Source organism: Leuciscus leuciscus (genome assembly GCF_965113295.1).
Source record: "Leuciscus leuciscus genome assembly, chromosome: 16".
NCBI lineage: Eukaryota > Metazoa > Chordata > Actinopteri > Cypriniformes > Leuciscidae > Leuciscus > Leuciscus leuciscus.
In genome coordinates, this window is record NC_138740.1 from 20,264,512 (window position 1) to 20,284,052 (window position 19,541).

The 19,541-nt window shown below is 38.8% G+C and overlaps 1 protein-coding gene across 3 annotated transcripts in view; it reads left to right on the forward strand.

The window, feature by feature from the left end:
* nrxn2a (neurexin 2a) overlaps positions 1-19,541 on the forward strand; it is a 390,641-nt gene that overhangs the window by 348,152 nt on the left and 22,948 nt on the right. The window lies entirely within an intron of this gene.

A 19,541-nucleotide genomic window follows, 5' to 3' on the forward strand; every position in this document is an offset into this window, starting at 1 on the left:
CACACAGCAGACTTTTCCCTCGACAGACGCGTGTCGGTAAATTAGGGAATGAACTTGCGCTCCCGGGGGCGGTTCAGCGAAAAGAGGCGGCGTGTTCCGGCGCAAACGTTCCCTGGTGCTATTTTGCAGTTCCAGAAAACAATTCCGCCACAGTGTTCAGATGCTATTTTAAGGGCGCATGCTTGGCCATAATGTAGCTTGTGCACAACGCACATACACTTTGCATCTCTCATCTAAACAGACGCAGCAGTTGACATTTTTGCAAACCATACATAATTACAAGGAAAAATATTCCACACAAGGGAAATCATTGTGGTGTCCATGAAGATGTGGAAAAATAGGCATAAATCTAGCTTACACATTTACCCAAATTATTATACGCCTGTTTAACTGAAGTTAATTTAGGTGGGTTTCTCCCATCCTCATACAATATCACTTCTCTGTTTTTTACGGCCCCGACGAGAACGTTGGTCTCCTCGGCTGTGAACCGCTCCTGGTGTGTGCCTGGCAAATCCGCCATTATAATAGCAAGCCGCCATGCCTGCTCTTAAAGGGAATGTGAGATTACGCTCTGTTTTATTTATTTCATGTTACGCCCAAACCACACCTGTGAGTAATGTAGCTACTTCAGACCAACCCATTTTAGATTTGAGATCCGCCCACAAAGTTACTTGCGTTTCGTGTTTGATACTTGCATTTCAGATCGTTAAAATAGGGCCCTATATATATATATATATATATATATATATACACACACAACAGTTAGTTCAGGCCCTTGAATCTGATTGGCTGAGAGGCCTTCCAGGAGTGCTGATCATTTTTACCGTCTAAACGGGCAGCATTTCTCCCAGCAAGCAGCATAGGCGTAAGTGAAAAGCCTTTATAATTTTCAGAATACCGTTGTTGTCACGGAATGTCTTTTTAAAAGTTTTCAGGAGAGAATGTAGTTGTCTAAACCTCAAATCTGCAGTTTATTTCTAAAGATAGCACCTATTTGACATTTTTCTCAGAAGTTTACAAAGGTCTTTCCTTGCGATCTCTGCAGTCAGCGCTCATGTTGACCCAAGAACAGCCTTATCTCGACAAGTTCTTCTGACATATACTTCTCAAGATATATTTAGATTTAGATTTTATATTTAGATAAATTGATATATTACTTATATTTAAATGTATAGATACATTTTTCAAAATGATATATATAATGGATCAGTTTGAAGGGAAGATGCTTGCTGAGATTTCTCCCACAGTATTGAATGTGTTTTAGTTTAAAAGTGAAGAATTGTAATAATATTAACGATAATGCTAAATGATGATGTTCAGAAAAAAATATTTATAGTCATACTGCGGGGGCTGTGGCTGGGAAACACTGCCCTATGGGACAGTATTTTTCATGGGCCATTTTGGCTGGGCTCAGTGCAGCAACTCTAGAGCTCCGTCACTGCACCATCCATCTCGCATTTGACTGGTCGAGGTGCACTTTGGCTATGGAACAGATGCCAGGGGCGGCAGCACACCTCAGGGAAATCATTCTTTTTAGTGGTGTGTATCCCCTAGACAGATGTGCCGTGATTAAAAAAAAGGAAGCAAAATCTGTCAAAAGGCAGTGTGTGCCTTTTAAAGGTAATTAAAGGTGCAATTGTTGTGAAAAGAGTTGAGTTATTCAGCAAATTGTCTTCATCGTCTTGCCCACTGAACTATGGACACATACACTGCAAAGTTTTGGGAGTGTACAGAATGCAGTCCTGCCACACCTTGTCTTGCTCTGAACTTTGACTGTGGGAGTTATTTTGTCACACTTCTAAAATGCAGGTTTTTAACCTAGCACGACATGCACTTTCCAAATTATTTATATTTGATGAAGAATTTAGTAATTATTTTGTTTCGCTTTTTTTCTGATGAAGAGCCTGCATGCTCAAAACATCACCTGTGTGAGAGTCTATTATTACATTCATGCATTTTTAGAGCCTTGGTGTGCCGACTTTTTTCAGTTTTTTATTGTTTCCTTTGTCGAGCACACACACTTGGTTGACTGTGCACTAAAGCTAAACCCCGGAAAACAAATTTGTTTTAAAAAATAAACAGACAATTACCTAGAAGTGAAGGGTATACAAGGGCACTTGACAAATTTAAACAATTAAAAAATACAAATGCAAAACAATACAATACCAAGTCAAGCCGTTTAATAATATTTAATAAACTATTAGGTTATAGACTGCTTATATGGTGGTTCTTTTCTTAAACAACATATTTTTCACCTTATTTTGAGAATGACCCAGTGTGTATGTGGCCTATGACATGTTCGATGTACTAACAAAGTGAGCTTTGGTGGCTTAAAGTGGGATTTCTGTGCCAAAACAATCCTTATTGATGTGTAAAGGACTTTGGATTCTCCCCAAGGACGGTTAGTGAACATATACAGCATATATAACGTTTTTTAAATGGATTCTGTGAGGCATTTGCAGAGCTGTTTGTTGTATGCTGAATGACACACATCTTTCTGACCTCTAGTGAGTCCAATTCTCCCAATGAAGGCTGCATTTGGTCATAATCTACCATGAAGAAGATATTAACTCTGGAAAGCAGTTCCAGCACGTTGTTCTTATAGCTTTGCGTTCCATTTGTCAAGCCGTTTGAGGGAGAGCTCAGTTGCTTGTCAGTAGGAGAGATGACAATTGATTCATAAATTTGCTTTGATAAATTGTGCAGCAGGGATGCGTGATTCCAGTGCTAAATCTAGTGAGGAGGAAGAACACGAGGCCTGTGCTGCCTTCCTGTTTATTAGCAACTTCCTGAAAGACTTCATGCTTTATACATTTTACATGAGATATTTTCAGCTTCTCCGAATGAATGCAGATGCATTTGGTACCCGAAGAAAATATGTAAGGAGTGTAGAGAAGAAAGGGTTTGGATGTGTGCCTCAGTGCACTTAACCATGACACGAAGACTGAAACGAGAAGTGTTTTGCATGCGATTGATGGATTAGCCTTTCCTTTGAAATGCCTCGTTCAACATGCCTAGGACATATATCAAGCTCTTCTCTTGCTGTCTCCGGAACGTACTGCGGTAAAATATGTGCATCTCTTTTGTGCTCTGGTGCAAAGGTCTTATTTCTAGAGCTGTCAATTTAACGTGTTAATTTAATGTGATTATTTTTATAAAAGTGACATTTAAAATAAAAAATATAGATTTACATGCATTTAAAATAAAGAATTTCAAAATTGATTTTAATTATTAACAAAAAATATAGTACAGAATGCTGTCTGTCAAATTAAAAATATAATATACTCCGGGTCGAAATGAACACCGCTACTGAGAGTTTCTGTTTTGATATTATCAGATGAGATTGTCCTGGCTCTGAGCATGAGCTCGTGAGGCTCCGCCCTTTACGCCGGCAGCAGCAGCTCATTTGTATTTAAAGGGATACACACTAAAACGGCGCGTTTTTCTGAGCCCCAAAAAATGACAATTTAAACATGCTGTAAAAAATGATCTGTTGGGTATTTTGAGCTAAAACTTCACAAACTGGGGACATCAGAGACTTATTTTACATCTTGTGAAAAGGGGCATAATAGGTGCCCTTTAATAAATCTGAGCTAAAAAATTTTATTAAATTCACAGAATTATAGTATTTTCATTAGCAATCATTGCAATTTTTGAGCACTCAAGTACTGGTTTTGGTATCTATGCCTAGGTCTAATTATAGAAATTTTACCTTGACATTTACCATAAACATTTTTCATAAAAAATTACTGTAAGGTAATTCTACAGTGAGTTATATGTTTATGTTTTCTAGGTTTAGAAAATGCCCCATGGCCATATTGTAAATGAGACCTTTTTATTTTGACAAACCAAAACATCCCACATCAGTAATGCATGAATGCTTATTTCAATCTTTCTATGAAAATGTGTTCGCACTGTTTTTCATTTTGCGACATGCTTGGGGCGTGCCATGCTTATTTTAGAGTACGCATCTCTGAAAATGTCATAACACAATACTGTTATGCAATCAGGATCTACATCTAAGTGCCACTGTAAATGTACAATTCAAACAAATAATTCATGAGAACATCCACCTGTGTCTCATCACATTTTCTCAAGTAAAAGGTTTGCTGTGAGCTTAGAGGTTGTTAATCAAAGGTACAGAATATGTTTTTGTTGAAGTTCGCATTATTTCTACTTATTTAAAAAATAATTGTTTTGGGATTGTTTTTAGAATTTGTGGTGAAAAACTACATTACCCATGATGCTGTACAGAAAATTCCACCAATCAGATAGTTGCAGGGAGCAAATCTCACCAAAAGAGCTCTGCAGGGAATGCCCTCTCCCATGCACATGAAACACCTGAATGATCATGTAATGATACTTAAATATGTGTGTGTGTGTGTGTGTATATATATATATATATATATATATATATATATATATATATATACACTGTACCGGTACATCATTTCACACAAGTGCAACTATTACCAGTACGTAAGTTTTAGTTAATATTTTTAGTTACCAATTACAACACTGGAAGTGGAACACTTGAACTAGTAATGCAGATCCTGAATCTGGATATTTTGTTATCTAATGCAGTGATACTCGTACATTTTAAGTGTAGCCATTGTGTCCAAATAATTTTTGGTGATACTCTATATAATTGTAGCCCCTTTTCCTGTATATAACGTGCAGTGCTCTGGTTGTGAGAGTGTTTGTGTATGCGTCTGAGTGTGTGTGGGTGTGAACGGTCCTTCTAGCTGTCACTCTCACATTGACAAAGTGGTTTGGAGAGTCCTGTGGACCTACTCTCTACTTCGCAGTTGCTACTCCATATCAGACTCTCTTAACCGAAGCTATTGCAGAGTGATTACTCAATGAAAGCGACACAGGTGACCCTGCTGCCTCACTGTAGATGTCTCGTCCCACCTATGTATCCCACAATCCTCTGCTACATCTCCTCCCACCCCCGACCAATCATCTCACCCTCCTTCCAGCACTCCGAATCACATTCACTCTGCTATCCTTGTTGAGATTCAGCAGAAAAGGTCTAAATAAAGAGGATGTGCCTTCTCGGCTCCCAGTCCACGGGCCCGGTGCAGGCGGATGATTTATTGTCGTCCGATATGCAGGGCCACTGTCAGAACCCGACCCGCCGTAGCCTCTAACTGCGCTCTGAATGCGAGACGGCACGCCTTTGGGGAATGGGAATCTTGCCTGGGGCAGTACTGCAGAGTTGCGCTTGTGTGCATAAAGGACACTGAGAGGGGGGGGGGAATACAAGGTGACATTCCTCATCCTTCCTGTGGATAAGATTATTTGGTCTTTTTCCCTGCAGAAGCTTATTAATGTTGATTCCTTAAGACCATATGAAACTACGTGTGTTGGATACAGTAGAGATTTCATTAGTAATATTATATATTGCCATTATTATTAAAACATTTTTGCTACAGACATGAGACCTGCAACCATAAGGATTGACTTGAATTAAAGGAGAATCTGAGCCCTTTCCAGTGCAGAGAATATCATAGAGACTATGGGAACGGGCTCTTTTGGCTTGAGCTACTAAGTAACCACCTAGCAACCACCCTGAATACCCTAGCAACCGCATAACATGCACTAAAATCATTCACAAAAACATTATAAGCGACTGCAATGCCCTAGCAACCACCTAAAACACTTGAGCATTGTGGAATAGATTGGTACAGACAGGCAGCACTAATTAGTTAAAGGAATAAAAAAATAAAAAATTGAATTCTGTCCCTGTCCATTCAACCAAAACTTTGATGATTCATAAAGAGATCATAAAAGTAATACATACAGTATGTATGAATTTAGTTAAATACTCTTCTAAAGAGACACAATCACATATGATGAACATATTTAATTTACATGTAGACATTGATCAATACATACATAGAGCTCATCAAATTTGACAAACGGAAGTTCAAACCATGTTTGTGTGACGCAAGAACCAATTAAGTTTGTTCTCGAGCGTCAAATTGACATTTATATGGTTCACCATATTTGATGTGCTCTATAAATTTCATTAAAATATCTTAATTTGTGTATTGAAGATGAACAAAGATCTTATGGGTTTGGAACAACATGAGGGTGATTGATGACAGAATTTCCTTTTTTGGTTGAACTATCCCTTTAAATCTGGTGCATTGTGATTTGCTTTTGAATTATTTTTGGCGGAAAATAGATGATAACTAAAAAGAATCATGTTAAATCACAGATGTTTTCTGTGAGGATTTGTCTTTCTTGAAAATCTGTTATTTTGGTAACACTTTACTATACGGTTTTATTAGTTCAAATCAATTTATTGGTTAAGTTCTACATATATTCTTTCTATAATTTCTGCTGAATGAACAGGTGTATTATTTTTAAATGAACATTAAAGCAGGGCTATGCAGTTTCGGGAATTTCTTCGCTGTATTCTCGCTTTTTGCTCGCAGGTTTCTCTATAGAGCTCCCCCTACAGCTTCGCAATAGATATTTGACAACACTGTCGAAAAACTCATTGGCGACTCTCAGATACCAGAGGCTAGTATATCAACGACATCAAAGCAGATGGGACATTCTTTAAAACGTCTTCTTCATTCGGGTTCGAACAGCGTGAGGGAGCGCAATAATGACAGAATTTTAGCAGATTTTTTGGCCCGCCGGCCCAAAGTTGCAAGGGTGGTTTTTCAGCTCACAGGCGCTTGGGGGGTGCGAGACGACCACCATTCACCCGAAAAAAGTCATATAACTATTCCAATGACTCCGAAGCTGTTCGTTTAAGGTAAAAAAAGTTACTTAGTTCACCTAAGATTAATAAATGCTGTGTAAAAAAAAAAACTCATACTACCCTAATGCATTATTCATGAATGCATTCTGCATATGTTAACATATAGAACCTTATTATAAAGTGTTATCAGGGCCAGAATTTCCATTTGGGAATTTGGGCACAGATCCAAGAGCACATTGTAGGGCCATGTAAAGGTTTTCATGGTCAAAGATGTCAGGACAAGACTGCAAACGGGATGAGATGAGTGCATGGTTGGGTAGGAAGACCCTCAGACCGCTGTGTCCACTGTTACCACAATATCTTACTCCGGCCCTGAATCCTACCGGTATTAATTTGTGAGAATGTGAATATATTGCTATGCAGTTGTAGCCACCGCCCCCCACTCCTCAAAGCTCCCCCTGTTCCCTAGCCGCCCACCTTAACCTGCAATTACTGCTTCTCCTCAATGCAATATTAACATGCGCTGCAATATAAACAGGCCACAAGACTGTTTTTGCTTGCAGCGTCTTGCCCATGTGCATGCCGCAATAGAGATGTGCCTTCAGGCTAGATTAGTCACAAGTCAGTCCTTCATCCTGTGCCCAGACTTTAATTAGACTCTCTCCTCTCTTCTTCCTCTGCTGCACTGAGGATAGCATCCGTCTATCCTTTTGTTTTCTCCATCCTCTCCCCAGAATTTCAATAACTTACCGGGGCCTCATTTGTTTTGTACAAATAATTTTTTTTACTCACTCTTCAAGATGGGTCTCTTGGACGCCTAGCTCATTTACACCGAGACAACTAGAGCCCTCCTGTCAAGCCTTACCATTCATGAGATTGTTTTCTCTTTGCAAAAAATGTTGATCTGTCCTATTACCAACAGTCAGTCACATTGGTCGCCTGTGGGGAGAGCCGGGCCATGCAGCAAGATGTCTAGACGTAGTCTAGTGGATTAAGGCCATTTCATTCCTCACATTAGGAGGTCTGACTCAGTGCAGCCACAAAGTCACGGGTCATGACACTTTACGTGACAAAGCGGCCTGTAGCCACACTGCATTTTCATTTGAAAATCTCATGAGACAGTGTCGTCATGAAACTTCAAGAACACTAACCCAAAACGGCAAATGACAAGGGCAGTTTAGTAATGGAAAAAAATAAATTCCATTATTCCAGATGAGAGGGTAGCTAATAACTTTGCATTCAAGTGGGCTCCTGCATCAGATCCGCGTCGCACACAAAAACAGAGCAGCTCATTAAGAGGAAAGTACCAGAAGAGTAGGCTGTATTGTGGCAGGGCGTTCAACTGCAGAAAAAAAAAGACGGGAATTTTATGTGGGACATGCCAAGAATAAAAATGCACTCTAGTGAAAAGCTTTTTCAGCATCCAGACTTAAAAGGATGTGTTTCATTACCAGCCAATGTGGCCAATATGAGTCCCAGTCATCTACCTCTAGAGCGCCATCTTAATGAAAACTCTTGTAGCACCCATTTCCCAAAGCTGCCATTAACATGAAGCTAAAGGTTTCAAGACATATGGCCACGGTGCAGCTCTTGGCTGCATCCGAAATTGCATACTCTGAGTAGTAGGTACTTATTCTGAAAAAGTAATTACTTTGCGAATGCCAATAAAGTATGTTCTATTTCAGGGATGGGCAACTTCAGTCCTGGTGGACCACTGACCTGCAGAGTTTAGCTCCAACCCTGATAAAAACTCACCTGCCTGTAGTTTTCTAGTAATCCTGAAGACATTGATCAGCTTGTTCAGGTGTGTTTGATTAGAGTGGAGTTAAACTCTGCTGGACAGTGGCCCTGCAGAATTTGCCCATTCATGTCCTATATAGTATGAATCCGTATTTATTAATTTTGACAGCAAATTTTGATTGAGTCATAGCCTTCTGACTAAAATGCCATTTAGTTTTAGTCATATTTTAGTCAACTGAATTGTTTTAGTTTTAATCTAGTTTTAGTCAACTAAATATCATAAGATTTTACAATAGATTTAGTCGACTAAAATCTAAGAGTCAGTAAATTAGAAACAAATGCTAAGAAATGCTACCTACTGAAATTGAATAAAGTAATCAAATGTAAAATAACAGTGCATAGTCTTCCTTGTGTAAAACCTTTTTAAAGCTACTAAAGTTACTCAGTCAAGAGCAAGGAGTGATTTTCTCTTTGTCTTTTGTTGTTTGAACTAACATTAAGGACTCAGGCAGCAGCAGGTTTAGGCTACTGTCACTTTAAGAATTAATACATGGATACAAATAAAATTTTCTCCAAACTATCTACTTTCACTTAAGACATAACAGACTGTTTAAATGAATGCTCACCAAAATGGGCAGTTTGATCGATTTTTGTTTGTGTTTGTTCTTTCAAGTATGATAAGAAATTTGCGCGATAAGAAGTATGCGTAATAAGAAGTATGCGTAATAAGAAGTATGCAATTTCGGATGCAGCTGTAGTTTAACGACTCAATTTTCATAAACTAAATAAAACTATGGTTTAAAAAACAGGTTGTTCAGGAATCTACGTTATGACGTCATTGCCATAATTCACGTATTACAGCCTATGTTTACATATCAAAGCCTTTTCAGTATTCTCATTTCACATGTATGTTTGTCAATCATAATTAATCATGGAATTAAAGGTATAGCTTGTGTCATTTTAAGGGACTGCAGAAAATGGTTATTTAAACTCTATTTGTAAAATATTAGATATATTGATTAGATTTTGAGATATGGGTGCTCAAAAATGAATGCAAGCTTGCTGTTGATTGTGGAGGGTCAGGATTTAAGTAGACTAAATGCTTGGAGAAGTCCGGCATACTTCACCAGAGAGTCTGTCATTTTCAACGGAAGATTGAGTTATGACAGTTTGATTAAACAGTACAAGGTAAACAAAAGTTAAAAGCAAACACATACATGGATGAATTGTTCACAATAAGATTTAGACCATCCATTTACAAAACACATGGGTGAAACATTTAAATATGAGATTTCGTTTAACTCGTGTTGTTCCAAACCCGTAAGACTTTTGTTCATCTTCGGAACTGAAATGAAGATATTTTTTATGAAATCTGAGAGCTTTCTGTCCCTCCATTGACAGTCTACGCAACTACCACTTTGTCACTTCAAAAAGTTAATGAAGAGATCATAAAACTAATCCATATGAATAGAGCTTTTTAGTCAAAATGTTATTAAGAGACGCGATCGCTTCATATGATGAACAGATTGAATTTAGGCTTTTATTCACATAAACATTCATCAACCCACATATCAGTTATGATAAACGGAAGCTCAAGCATGTTCGCTTGATGTGTGAGAACCAATTAGGTTCATTCTCGTGTTACACAGCACGTTTGAGCTTCCACAATACAGTATAGGTGATCACTTATATCAGTGTCATATATATCGTCATATTGTTTGTTTTTTTGTCAGTGTTTATTTAAAAAAAATCCAATTATGCATAATATAAGATAGTAAATATTTAATTGATGAGTTGTCAATACAATATATAGGGCATGATTTTACCTCAAAATTCAACATATTGACACAAAATGATAACTGCACATCCACGTTTCGCTGCCTGGAGTCGAGTTATTTCTGTGAATTGCAGCGATCCATTTGCTTCTCTGTTCTGTAGCTGTCGGCAGTCTGTAAAAATGGCACCTCAGATTTCTTGTCAAATCTATTTGTACAGTCAATCTCAAAACGGTTTCCCGTTTTAGATGTGTTTTGTGTGTTTTTCGCGGGATTCATGCTTAACCAATGCTGCCACTCAGTCTTTGTACCATCAGTGGGCGTAACCGCAATCACTGTGGCCGATGGTGACATCACGTGCGTACCCTTTATAAGATCAATAACATTTAGAAAATAGATGAATTTCCATTTAATGCTGGCTTTAAGCTGGGGTAGCAGAAAGTATTTTGACAACAAAAAAAATGGCACACTGCAGCTTTAAGGAAATGCATTGCAGAATTTGAACTATTAGACACCAAATACAAATGATTTGATATGTAGAGGGATTTTGAGCTCATTTCATTTAGTCAAATTACCCAGTGCATAAAAATCAAATCCCCTGAGAGAACAATGGCACTTGTCTCTTTAAGCCCACTCCGGTTGACTGTGAAGGTCATGTTCAGTGACTCCCATTAGCCCGCAGTGTGTGTGGGTAAACAGACAGGTGAGCCCATGCGTTAGAGCAGCACAGCCAAAGGTCACAATCGCTGGCCCTCGCTTGACGCTCCTTGCCCACCCTCCACACACCGATCGGGAAGACATGTTTACCTTTAATTAGTGTTATCGGTAATATGCAGAGCAGCCTGTCTCTTATCAGATAGACTCTGAACTGCCAGAACAAAAGCCTGTGGTTAAATTTGCCTCAAGGGTTTACAGGCTCTCTTATTCAAAATTAGCCTCCTTAATAGTCATTGTCTCCTCCGCTTTACCTCGCCTTTGCTCCTCCAGAAAGTAGGGCAGGCGTTTTCAAAGCACTCATGCAAATGAAAAGAGGGCTATTCCATTTTAGAGGGAGAGAACATAAACACGTCGCCACAAAACAAGGTTGTCTGCCTCGATTGGAGTTGAATCGCTGCGGGCTTCCAGTTGTCTTTTTAGGATGATTTTTTAGCTATTGTCTCAAGATGCTGAGTTGAATAGTGGTCATAGGCTCTCTGGGAAGGTAAATGCTGACAGGTAATGAATCTTTCCCAGCTGGTTATTTTTCCTCTGGGTGGTTTTGAAGCAGCCATCATTTTGTGCCAAGGATGCTAACCTCTTGCAGTCTCGAGCAGGAGGCGATCCTTAAACAGTGATTTTGAAAACAATGGCATCTCCATTATGAAGTGCTTTGAAGCATACAGGCTAAGTGTGTATTTTCGTGAGGCATGATGGTTGATATCACATTTTGATCGCTTGATTTCAATCAGTAGAAATTGTGTGTATTCATCATGTTTTTAATCCTAGAATTGATGGCTGTTTTTTCCCCCACACATGGGTAGTGAAAAGAAATTGGAATGTTGAGGGACAACAGGACCAGTATGGATTCAGATTTCATATATGACCTATTGGCAAGATATTAAAACATAACACCATCAGAACTTCATTACACGTTCATTAAGGCGGATCAGTTCGCTCAGCTATTTTAGACTAGACGTGTAGCTCATAGTCCCTTAATGGGGAAAACTCTGAAATCTCCAAAACTGTGTCAATATGTTTAATTTCAATCGTATGTTTCTAATCAGCAATACATTATGGCAGCATTGATTATCATAGGTTTAATTTCTTCAGCTCAAATCATAATACAACATGTAGTTTAGGCTGGTCAAGCGAATGCAAATGCTTTCTAGTTAAAAAAAGAAACAGATAATGCCTCTATAAAAAAAAAACAATTGGCTCTTTAAATGAAAGACAGGCTTCCCTTTCTACAGTTGCCATATTGAGCAGTATTATTTCGCCCATTCGTTTCTCATACACACACACACAAACAAACAAAAAAAACCATCTAAGCAATACTGCAAAGCTCTGCACTGTCTCTGTTTCCCATCTCTCCAGACTATCCGCAGTATCTGTGATACAGTAACTAAGCAGCGAGCAGATGTCTGCGTCTGGGCCATCCCGTCTCTTCTGGCAGCTCTACAACCATGATAAATCATGTCCTGCTGGGCTGTAATGGTACAAAAGGTGTTGAGCTTCCTCATGTTGAACAGCACTCATCCTACAAAATCCTTTATAAGGGTTTTAAAAAAATGATTAAGGAGAGTGTAGCTGGTCTTGGTGAGGTTTGGGCCAACATGGGATAGTGGGAGAAATATGACTTCTGGTGAGGTCTAGCAAAGCTTTTCAAAACCAGGAGCTTTCACCTGGCAGTCAATGGCAGGACGCTCAATAGGTCGTTGAAAGCCAAACACTCAGGAGGAGAACAAAACTGCTCTATCCAACTTAACCCTTATCCCAAGTACTAGTGGCAAGTAATGTGACCAATACAATGAGGTTTCATTTGTTAACAGAAGTAAACTACATTAGTTGACATGAACTAACAATGAAAAATACGGTAACACTTTACAATAAGGTTCATTAGTTAAAGGTGCATTGCGCAACATTTCATGTTAAAAATACCCGTTTATCTAACCCATACATGCTTAAACAATTGCCTGATGGGCTGAATGAGCCCTTCTCTGATCACTACGATTGCCTCTATAATCCTGTACAGTAAAATAAATAAGAGGGATTCGGGACGGAATTTGAGACTGGGCGTGACGTCATGCGCGTTCACGCTCACCTGGCTATGTCTGGCAGGTTTGTGTATTCGCCGCCATTCTCCGATTCAAAGAGACCGGCTTGTAGTTCATTCCAAACCCCAACGCAAACTGCACGTAAGACAAAGAAAAGAAAACTTTTGTCTAGTGCCACCAAAAGGGCCAAATTGGAGTCAGACAGGCGTCGGAATAAGACGAGAGTCAACATCGGGAAGGCTTTCAACAAATGGAGAGATCTCCGGTCTGCTCTAGGGCTCAAAAGGGATCCTCAGTTGGCTTTTAGTTGGCTAAATGTATTTTTGCTAGGTATTGTGTTGTATTATTGGGTGAAGTGCGATACGGGGCGAATCCAATGTAAAATGCTAGAGTTATCAGCTTGGGAGCACGCGGTTCGCGCGCAAATCGTCCATGTGTGTATGTAACGGTAGGGTGATTAAATGTATACGGTTGAATTTATATAAATTGCCCTGTTTAGTTAAAGGTCGATGTATGATCTGTGTTGTCACATGTGTTTTATGTGAGATTGGGGCTTGTGAATATAGAGAGTGTCGCTGTTTTAGGATGCGCACCACTTTAAGTGCACTCATTTATTCACGGTGAACTTGGGATGCGTTGATTTAAAGAGGAAGTACATACGAGCTCATGCACTTGTGTATAACATTATATAAATAAGAGAGCTCATGCATTGTTGAGTGTAATAATTGTTCATTTATTGCCACAATTCATTCTAAGTAAAAACTCTGGATATGAAGCATCTCGTCTGACTGTTTATTGATAAACGTGCTCCCTTACAGGAGTGCTACATAAAAAGTTTATCAGTTGCTCGTGCAAGCGTGCGTGTGCGTGTGGTCCATGAGCGTGCACACCTCTGGTTGCAGTTTCGCTTTTCGCCAGAGGGGGCATAGTTCTGCAAAAACTCAAAAACTTGCGCATTGCACCTTTAACATTAGTTAACTACATTAGTGAGCATGAACTAATAATGAACTGCACTTATAAAGCATTTATTAATCTTTGTTAATGTTAATTTCAACATTTACTAATACTTTATTAAAATCTTGTTAACATTAGTTAATGCACTGTGAACTAACATGAACAAACAATGAAAAGCTGTATTTTTATTAACTAACGTTAACAAATATTAACAAATACAGTAACAAATGTATTGCTCATTATTAGTTAATGTTAGTTAATGCATTAACTAATGTTTACAAATGAAACCTTATATGGTGTTACCAAAAATACTTTTACAGAATTTTTTAAATCTTGTGTTATGTTGAAGTTATGTTCATTTCATCATTCACTAATACATTATTAAAATCCAATGTTGTCTGAATATTAATCTAATCTGTTAATATTATTTAATGGACTTAAACTAACATGAACTAACAATGAACAGTTGTGTTTTTATTAACTAATGTTAACAAAGATTAATAAATACTGTGACAAATGTATTGCTCATTATTAGTTAATGTTAGCTAATGCAACTAACATTACTAATGGGACCTAAATGGGACTAATGGGATTACTAAAGTTTCATTTAGTATCGTTATATATATATATATATATATATATTTGTTTTATGTAAAATTTTGTTTCCTGAAAATTTTAGAGAGCATTTACTGCAAAATAGTCAAAAATAAATTGAGTTTATTTATTTATTTAGAAATATTATTGATGCAGTTGTCCACATATGTCGCCATGGTTACTATGGCAGTACAAGCGCAAGCCAGAGATAACGCGGATATTACGTCATTGACAGGCAACAAGGGACATGCAGGCACTATTTAAAATGTTGAATATTTTTGACCCTTTCTTACACATTTGAGCCCCTCTGAGTTTCCCCTCTTTAATAACATTCTTAGAATCGCCACTGGCTTCCATTCGCTCACTCACCTTGTGTGGAGGACATCATCCATTTTAAAGCAGCAATGGGGTTACCCACAGGGCATGGGGCCAGTGAAAGTGTGGAGGGGGATGATTTTGTCCTCTCCTTCAACTTCTGCCCTCATCAGCTTCTATCATAATGCTCCACCTCCTTCCTAGACACTCCGCACTCTCCAAGCTCAAATAGAAGCTGCAGCAGATGTGGCAGCTCAATGCGTGTGTGGTCAGACCTGGGTCAGATAGGAGCAGTGGGCTGATGTGCTTGAGAGGCCATATGAGAGAGAGAGAGAGGAGCTTTATTACAGTGCAAGGGCAAATCAGTGTGTTGTTCGACAGTTTGACTGTTGCAGTGTGTGTGGGAGATTATATTCACCAAAAGTTACATGTGCTCTGTTTATGACTTACCTAAACTGTAATGCTGTTATGTTTGCTGCAGTGTACATTAATTCAGGGGGCTTTCAAACCTATAGATGCCATGGACCCTTAGACATGATGATACGTTTGTCCTTTCTAAACTATAGAGGCAGAAGTATATTTTTATGAAAAGCTGTTACAGTGTCTCTTTCTAAAAATAGTGTAAAACTCCCGCAATAAAATAATAAAAATCCAAATGTAAAAAAAAAAATTTTTTTAATTGTGTTAGATTGTGTAGAATGCAGCAAACTACTGCTAAATCAGTGCAGGTTGTGTCTGGCTAAAGTAGATTACACTTGTGATTAAGATGCAGGTTTTTGTGGCACAACTGTTCAGTAAATTCACCCTTGAGCATGTATCCTTCTCTGCCCTTGTTTATATGGGCATTTTATTCACATTATCTCCTGCCCTTTATAAAAAAAAATCCCTCTGTCAGTTTTGTTTTATTTTGTTTTTCCAGATGTTTGACATCTGGGCATTAAAGCCAGGTGTTTTGCACTTTAGTCAGCAGTGACAGCCTGTTGACAGGTGATTCTGTCCTGCCTCAGTAGCAGCGGCCTCTAGAGAGATTAGTCACCCACAATGCCCTTCACTCATATGCATCATCAGTATTGCATCAAACACAGAGGCCCTGGATCATAAATCACTCATTTCTCTTTCTCTCTATGAATGATAGCTTGCATTAGCCTGTTGCTGGCCGTCTGTTATGGCCATGAGATTAGGAGGTCATTGTGCACTTAGGGCACCAATCGGCCCCTTACTTGGGGCCACAGGTTGTGCAGTTTAAATAAAGGATCCGTTATTCATCTCTTCACTCTGTCCTTCAATATCTCTGTGCTTCATCTTTCAAGTGAGTCCTCAAGCTGCATTGTACAGCTGAGTTTAACAAATAACACTCACTCCTTCTGTCTTTAATTCCTGCTGAGGACAGCGGATTTTGAGCTAAAGTTCTTTAGAGGACACTTCAAAACTTCAAGACTTAAGGACAGATTTACTAAACAGGGCAAATTAGCGGGAGACCTAATGACACGCAAATGAAAGAACACAGACGCAGCCGGATCATTTCCATAATGACCAATGCAATCTACCAGGAGCGGCGCAAATTAGCATCTGGTTTAAGACATGCTTTTCTTTAGCCGTTAAATAATGGCGCAAATACCAGTAAATTGACTAGTGCAAACCGTGAATCACCTTGCATGATTAGTTGAAATACTCTCCTCCCATAAGTTTTGCATTTGAAAGGGAAACTTCTACAAATGCATATGCAAAAGGGTCAGCTGGAAAAATAACCGTCCACGCCTTTCAGTGCTAATTTTTCACTGCGTGTCTTTAGTAAATCCTAACAGTCGTTTTTTAACGCTAAAAAAGGGCTTGCGTTGGAGCAAGCTGTTAGTAAATCTGGCCCTTAACTGTGTCTCATTCATCGTTCTTATATTTCTGCAAAGAGGTCCAGTTTATCCAAATGTAAAATTCATAATTGCCTGTCAATTGGCTTCCTCTGTCATAGTTAGTCATGCCCTTATTTTTGTGATCAAGTCAAGCATTTTTATCCACATCTTGTTGATTTTCATACCGAGTGAGACATTTTGCTCCCAGTATCGTATGACTAGAAAAGAGTATCTCAAATCAAATGAAAAATAGAGCAAAATGGTGAGTGAGGAGACTGATGAAGTGTTTCATAACATGGTTCCATCCGAACAACTGAAGCATTAAACTCTCTGTTAAAAAACCTTTTTCATTCCTGTCATTCTTCTACCTGGATTTACTTAAACAAAATGGATTGTGATGGTACAGTGAGTCTGTAACGGCAGAGTGCATTTGAACTGACATTCAAATTGAATTAGTTCTTTTGGGGCAATTTCAGTTACTCTTTGTTGCTGTTGAAGTACCTACAGCAGTATTGGATACTGGTGTGCATTTTAACTTGTTTAACCAGTAAGAATCAATCAGCATCCAGCAAAAACCAGGCTGGGCCAGCATGAAAATTCATTCGATTATTTGTCTTTCTATGAAAACATAACTTTTCACATTCTCTTCTTTGTTTTGTTGTTGTTATTTTTTTTAGCTTGACTTTTGTATGAAAGTATAGTTTAACATTTGGCTAAAATCCTCTTGTGTATTCATTCAGTAGATTAGTCCTCATTGGTATGGTGAGGAGATGTCAATATCAGACTAGCATTAGCACACACTCGCTAGTTTTTTATCTCCGCCCTTTAGACTCCAGAACACACTCTGCATTCACCTCATGCTCTGTTTGATATTTGTCAGACATCAGCATCTCAATGAGAACCTGTCAGTGGAGGTCAGAGGAAGGAAGGAATATATCCAAACTCTGAAGATGTGTGGAAGTTTTATCAATCCGTGGCTTTGTCAGAGAACACAAAGCACTTTTTTATTGATGCTGTTTCCAGAGACTGATAGTGGCCCATGCTAAATCTGTGGAATAGTAACATGTTACACCCTAACAATGTGACTATAAGAACGAGGTAGCATTTTTGAGGCGTTGAACGTTAAAGTGCGCCACCCAGAGTTGGCTAGGGGCAGGTGGAAGTGTTCTTGAGAGGGAATGAATCACTGTTAAAATAAAAAACAGCAGGAAACTGTCAGTAGTTATACATGTCAGGATGTCAGTAGCTGGCGAGTCAGTGTGTGTGTGTGTATGCGCGCCTTTGTGAGAAAGAGCGGTGATGAATGCAAAACATGGAGCCACACACCATTTCCCCTCCTGCATTACAAAGGACATTGCTGAGCTCCTCTCCCAAGGGTGAGCCACTGTACCATGACCAGATGTTTCTCTTTGCTCGCAAGATATTCCCCATCGCTCTTGCAATCATTCATTTCATTTTATTGTCATATCCAATACTAGGTCTTGTGATGGTGCATGTTATATCTAACTGTTATATCCACGTGAAAAACTATATATTTTCAAAATCAACTTGTTGGTGGTTGCCTGAACAACTAGTCAACTAATTGGTCTTAAAGAAAGCCCTGTTTAATTGCAGGGCTTCCTTGTTTCAGGTTCACCTGAACCCAATCATACACATTTTGTAGGGGGCGTTTGCAAACTGTCTAGCTGTCAGCACACTAATTAATGCTTCTCTAATATATATATATATATATAAAAAATACATGTATATGGTGGTTTCTTCAACTTATGGGACTCATGTCACAGGGGCTTATTTAATTTTTTCATTTCCAAACAAGTTGTAATTTTATTCACTTATGTCAAAAAAATATAATTGTGTGCATTTATGGTACATTAAGCTGCATTCCGTAACTTTTTTAGATGAAAAATTATCCCAAATAAATATCAAGCGTAGCGTTAGTTCTGGCAGGTCGCGTTAGTCAAGCTCGCATCAGCTGACCCTCAGCTGATCCACATCTACCTATAGTAATACGACACCTATCACCATATACATATATAAGCTCCTTCAGTATTATCAGCAGCAGCTATCGCGTTTTTACCCAGCTAATTACCCTCCTCCATCCCCAGCTCCTCCTCTCGCCCTGTCAGGATTTGACATTCTGATTCCCCTTGAATCAGAATAATTATCGAATAAGGTTGTACTTTAAAATCTTGAATTAAATATATTTGCAAATTTTCATGTTGGTTCTGTTCTGTTTACCCCAAGGGGGATTATTGCTGCTCTCCCTGCTCTTATCCATGCTAGGCTGCATGGATGCGCAGGGAGTTCTCGCCCAGAACGGAACCATACCGCCAATCCAAACTGTATGCTAATTGTCAATCATATTTGACGGTAGTGGTCCTGACAGAATTTTTAGCAAGTACATAACCAGCCTGTGTTCAAAACTATTTGCTTTCCTTAGCTCGATTCAAAACGGTAAGCTTGTAATAATGTTTTTAATTCCAGTGGTACTGGTGTATTTCCACAGGAAATTTGAGCATGTCTTTGCATCATTACGTCACATCTGTACACATAAAGAAGGAGTCTCGGCTAGTAGGCTATATTGCGTGTTAGGATGTTGGAGGTGGAGATTTATAGCCTTTTCTCACAGCACTTGATATAATTAAACTTAGCAATTTGATGGCGGATCCAGAAAGGTTCAAACGACAATCACCAGTGACAACTAGAGATTCACCCGTTGTAAAATGCAAAAGACTTCGGACTTCAGAGTGGCTACAGAAAAAATGAGACCCATGCGAAAACAAGGATAAATATCGGAAGGGCATTAAATGTAGTCACGCAATGCTGATGTTGTCAACATTAA